The following is a 5,987-nucleotide window of genomic DNA, read 5'->3' as shown; positions in this document are numbered from 1 at the left end:
TGTCAGTTCAGTACGACGGCGGCGCTTAAGCAATGTCAATGTGAAAACAAATCCGTTTAAAATTACAAGGAGGGATTTCATATCATCGCTAAGTAGGCGAAAGTGTGTCTGTCTGTCTGTCTGTTACCTCTTCACGCTTAAGCCGCTGAACCGATTTAGTTGAAATTTGGTATAGAGATAGTTCGAGTCCTGGAGAAAATCAGGGAAATCATTCCTGAAGAGAGGGCAAAGGCGGGTGGAATTGATAAAGTTAATGAATTGCCTAATGATTGAAGTAAGCAATGACCATATTGAATGATTGCTATTAGCATTATCCAGGCGCTATACCTACTTTAGCTGCTGTCACTAATTCCACGCAGAGGAAGTCGCGGGCAAAAGCTAGTATTTCAATATTTTCGCTAGGATTTTTTGATTGTTTAGTACAAAAATCTACTTTACTTAAATGTAATAAGGTTGACATCTGTTGCGGGGTAGTAGAACTTCTGTGATTGTTGCTCAACTATGCGACGCTAGATGGGCTACTCGTATCTTCAAAAATAAAAATCGTAGATGCAATTTCGACATAATTTCCTTTACTGTAAAGTTCAAATTATTGTAATGGGCTAGGGCTCATAGGATAATCTCTTTCGAAATAAGAAAATATGGTCAATCATCTTTTAGATAGCGTTGCGTTTGTAGTAGTGTGCATGTTGACGACATAGGTTTCCAGACCGCAGAGAAGCATTATATATTTGTTAATGCCTGGAAGATTGTGGCCTGTCTGCCCATGCGGATGCTAGCTCTGAGCTTATTGAATTGCCTTTCTTGGAACTCTTCAACGTACTTTCGGTCATTGGTTCATTTGTCTTAGAGTTTGGTAAAATGATATTCGGTGTATGTGTTCAGTGGGCATGCTAAGGGTTATATTTGCAAAAACCCAGGCGTAGAGTTTGGTTAATGCTTGAGAGCGCCATGTGCATTTGGCCTGTTTAGTGTCCATATTATGTAGACGCACTGCTTGCCACCATTTGAATATTGTCTTTAGAGCTCTTTGCATTAGGTTGGGTATCGTGTGGAGGTAGGGGCCTTTGATAAAAGAAAAGAAGAAGTTTTGAGTAGAAACGATGTTAGACTAATAATGGGTTGACGGATTTAGGCTGTTAGTACTCCTTTCGCCCTGCTTTTGCTATGAAGTTTACCTAGACCCGAGTCCAATTATCTGGCACGATTCGCCACGTGAAACTTGCACGGAATATAAGGGTCAGATGCAGATTGCTGTAAACGCGCTGCCGATTTACCGTCTGTAGACAGGGCAATCGTACGGGGTGCCTCCTGATATTGGAGCTCATAAAGGAGCATGAACTTACATAATACTCTCCAAGACACCAACCAACTACCTCGGTCTCCTTAAATACCAGATGGCACATTTGTGAACACGGAAGAGGAACTTGCTCAGACACACCCACTTCCCCGGTTCGTACTCAACCAGTAATACACAGCTTTGCGTCCATAGGAATCCTCGAATCCACAGGGTACGAATTATCGACTGAAATATAGCAACAAACACCTTTAGACCAAACAAAATAAATGGGTATTGGAAAAATGTAAACCATTTAAATCGGCAGCGCGTTTACAGCAATCTGCATCTGACCCTTATATTCCGTGCAAGTTTCACGTGGCGAATCGTGCCAGATAATTGGACTCGGGTCTAGGTAAACTTCATAGCAAAAGCAGGGCGAAAGGAGTACTAACAGCCTAAATCCGTCAACCCATTATTAGTCTAACATCGTTTCTACTCAAAACTTCTTCTTTTCTTTTATCAAAGGCCCCTACCTCCACACGATACCCAACCTAATGCAAAGAGCTCTAAAGACAATATTCAAATGGTGGCAAGCAGTGCGTCTACATAATATGGACACTAAACAGGCCAAATGCACATGGCGCTCTCAAGCATTAACCAAACTCTACGCCTGGGTTTTTGCAAATATAACCCTTAGCATGCCCACTGAACACATACACCGAATATCATTTTACCAAACTCTAAGACAAATGAACCAATGACCGAAAGTACGTTGAAGAGTTCCAAGAAAGGCAATTCAATAAGCTCAGCACCTCTAGCACATCTTGCATCCGCGACTTAGACCGCGACTCGAGTCGCCATTCCCGCGGCTGTCAAATCTGTCGATTTCCGTAGCATAACTTGTACCCGCGACTGCAACAGCCGCGTAGAGAACTCAAAGTCGCGGCGCGACTCGTCAGTGTTACCCGGCGAAATCAAAGTCTAAACAAATCGATATTTGCAAGTGGCAACACTGAATCGGAAACCAGGGATGCGCTAAATCATTCGTTCTTTGGTGGTAAAAAATCTAGTTTTTTGTCGATGGTTAAGTTTTTCCTGTCAAAGTCAAGGAACTTTCAAATTTTGTCAACATTTAATTACGGGAAAACATATGAAAAAATGTAAGTAATAGAGCCTTATATAATTAATATTGATAATATTCCTTAAAATATATATTGTTTAAAAATTTCTGTTTAATAAACCTTTTAAATAAAATAGTTTTGTAAGTAACTATAATAATGGAATTGCTATTATTGGGTTTGTTCTCATATTCCTGTTGTAAATAGTGTTTTTTTTTTTCAGAATAAGTTCAGCATTATCCTAGACACGATTGATATCCCAGCACCCAAAGGAAAATATTATTAACAGGAACGTGCCAACGGGACCCGAAGTGGAGATTCAGGAAAAGAAACACACTAGGCAAGCTTGTAGGTTTCAAACGCGGAGCTGTCCCCTTTTCTAAATTAACTAAGATGTGAGAAGCGCTTCAGCTTTAAGAACACCACCGACGAAGTGAACTATTAATAATAACCCTAATGGTTATGGCGTACCTATCTAAGCTGCCACAGTAACTCTCAAATAAGTTTCATATAGTTTTTCTTGTGCCAATAATGGACGGCATGTGTGTGTACTGTGTACCTAACTGTTTATGATTTGACCATATGAAGTCATGACCATATTTTATTGTCTTGTTTATAAACCAATTTTCTTTCCAGGGTGATATTTAATTGTCCTACGCCGCATGTCGAAGAAAAAGGAAGAGAGAAAATACTTTTCAAGGGTAATAAAGAAGATTCTTACAATTTCTCTATAGTGGTTCTAGATGTTAATATATATTAGGTTTAATAATAAGAAGTCGAATATTGCAAGAATATATAAGGCAAAGCAATATACTATTAATTTAAATATTGTTTTTTTTCTCTCCTGTATTTTTACCTGAAAAGAAACAAAAATAAAGTAGGCAGGTAATTACCTAGAACTCCTAGAAGCCATGATTAATTAGCTCCCCAAGGCCCACTTCATACCTAATGCTGACAGCAACGTATCATAGCATGATCGTATTAGGCCCTGTCAAACATGAAGTGAAACATCTAGAACACGGGTTTGATCTAGAGGAGTTTCAATATGGTATATAGACCATATGATAACCGTACCTATGCTACCTACGCAGACTATGACATGAGCGTAATAACTCCTTCAAAATATTGTTGGTCGGCTCGGTCCAGTCACGTCACGGTATGGTGTTGGCAGGGGACGGAATGGTTTAGTGGGTGATGACTGATAATATTTCATACAAAGCATGATTTTGAGCCGGACATGATCCTGTTATAGCCACGTATTACATCATTCTGTTACAGTACGATGCAGCGGGCACAGGCCACATGTAGGTATGTTTTGTTGAAGTCGAGGAAGGTTCCAAACGGTACCTAAATAGTAAGAGATTGTTGAAATTAGACATCTAACCGTGATCCTAAATATTACTACTAAGACTATGGCTTACTTAATAAGTTGGATAGTTTGTTTTGAACATTTATACCTACCCACCTCATAGGCTTCATTTATGTACAAGCAAGCGGGCTCCGTTGTTAGGTTGATGAAAGTTTTGTGTAAGGAAGTCTAAGGATTACTTTTACAAACTTACGAACCTGAATTGAAATTTAAAAATCCTACATATGTACCTAATTACTTAATTGAGTACCTACAAACTAGCTGTTTGAAAGTAAAGTTGTAAACAGGTATCACCGTGCATAATCAATATAAGAGTGCGTAAAGCGCATTTAGTGATTGTTCCATAATTCCTTATTCCTTAGGGCAATAAGTAATTATACAAATTATATTATTACATACTATATGAAGCTTGTTTTTAAGTTATAATTGTCATGAGTTTAATTAAAAAAGTACAAGCAAACCACCCGCGAGAGCGAGTCGCGTTATAAAGTCGCGTAGACTTCGACTCGCGGATTGACATAAAGACGAGAGAATATTTTGTCTCAAAATAGGCAGTTGTGCTACGGATTTTAGTTCAAAGTCGCGATCGTTGTCATTTTCTGACAGTGACACCTGATCGCGAGTTTGTCGCGGCTCTCGCGCGTGAGTTGTGCTGCCAACACGCGACAAGCCGCCAAGTCGCGCCGATCTGTCACTTCTCACGCCTGTCGCGGCCAGTTGTGCTAGAGGTGCAGAGCTAGCATCCGCATGGGCAGACAGGCCACAATCTTCCAGGCATTAACAAATATATAATGCTTCTCTGCGGTCTGGAAACCTATGTCGTCAACATGCACACTACTACAAACGCAACGCTATCTAAAAGATGATTGACCATATTTTCTTATTTCGAAAGAGATTATCCTATGAGCCCTAGCCCATTACAATAATTTGAACTTTACAGTAAAGGAAATTATGTCGAAATTGCATCTACGATTTTTATTTTTGAAGATACGAGTAGCCCATCTAGCGTCGCATAGTTGAGCAACAATCACAGAAGTTCTACTACCCCGCAACAGATGTCAACCTTATTACATTTAAGTAAAGTAGATTTTTGTACTAAACAATCAAAAAATCCTAGCGAAAATATTGAAATACTAGCTTTTGCCCGCGACTTCCTCTGCGTGGAATTAGTGACAGCAGCTAAAGTAGGTATAGCGCCTGGATAATGCTAATAGCAATCATTCAATATGGTCATTGCTTACTTCAATCATTAGGCAATTCATTAACTTTATCAATTCCACCCGCCTTTGCCCTCTCTTCAGGAATGATTTCCCTGATTTTCTCCAGGACTCGAACTATCTCTATACCAAATTTCAACTAAATCGGTTCAGCGGCTTAAGCGTGAAGAGGTAACAGACAGACAGACAGACACACTTTCGCCTACTTAGCGATGATATGAAATCCCTCCTTGTAATTTTAAACGGATTTGTTTTCACATTGACATTGCTTAAGCGCCGCCGTCGTACTGAACTGACAATAGGGAGCATGCGTGAACTATACAGCATAGGAGCCATCTGATTTTTGGCGTGAGACGTAAATGTGACGTTTATGCTTCCAATGGGACCCATAAGATGGCAGAACCTACTATGCATAATATGTAGATGGTATAGCACTTGCTTTGATTAGGTTAGGTCTTGTTTTTGTTTGAAATCGAAACTTGATATAGTTTTAACGACGATGATGACACACGCTTAGTAACTCTGAAACATTGCTCTACATACTATTATCCACAGTAATCAGCTTTTACCAGTACACAATCTCACCTTAAGGGGCTCCCCACGGTTTTCATCGATATTTGACAAGGTTTGAGCCATTACTTCTACATTTACACTACAGATAGAATTATAAGACAAATGGCTATCTGTTCTTCAATCTTTAATCTCCATTCTTGTCTACCGGATTTTGAAACTAATGAATACTTATTTTTTATGATTTTTTTAAACATTGTCTAAAATAACACTTTTCTCGTACCTGGATTGCTGTGAAGGATCTTACATGTACGAAATCAGCATATTTGGGTTCGTCTTTGACGTCTCTAAAAACTGGTCAGAGATGTAAATTTTAAAATAATTAACACAAAAGCTATGGCCAGAAAACCAGGTTGTTGGCCTAAAATTGTTCAACTTGTACAACGAATATCTCGAAGACAATGAACTTTGAAGTAAATATGGCATACTATATT

The 5,987-nt window shown here is 39.1% G+C and overlaps 1 long non-coding RNA gene across 1 annotated transcript; it reads left to right on the top strand.

Moving 5' to 3' along the window:
* Positions 1-2,115: 2,115 nt before the first annotated feature.
* LOC134669243 (uncharacterized) lies at positions 2,116-3,225 on the top strand. Its single transcript, XR_010098883.1, has 2 exons — positions 2,116-2,745; positions 3,034-3,225. It is a non-coding gene; the product is annotated as an uncharacterized LOC134669243 (long non-coding RNA).
* The last annotated feature ends 2,762 nt before the right edge of the window (positions 3,226-5,987 follow it).

This window comes from Cydia fagiglandana, chromosome 12 (genome assembly GCF_963556715.1).
Source record: "Cydia fagiglandana chromosome 12, ilCydFagi1.1, whole genome shotgun sequence".
Classification (NCBI taxonomy): domain Eukaryota; kingdom Metazoa; phylum Arthropoda; class Insecta; order Lepidoptera; family Tortricidae; genus Cydia; species Cydia fagiglandana.
The sequence above is the reverse complement of the archived record's forward strand: the minus strand, read 5'-3'. Positions and strand labels throughout refer to the sequence as shown.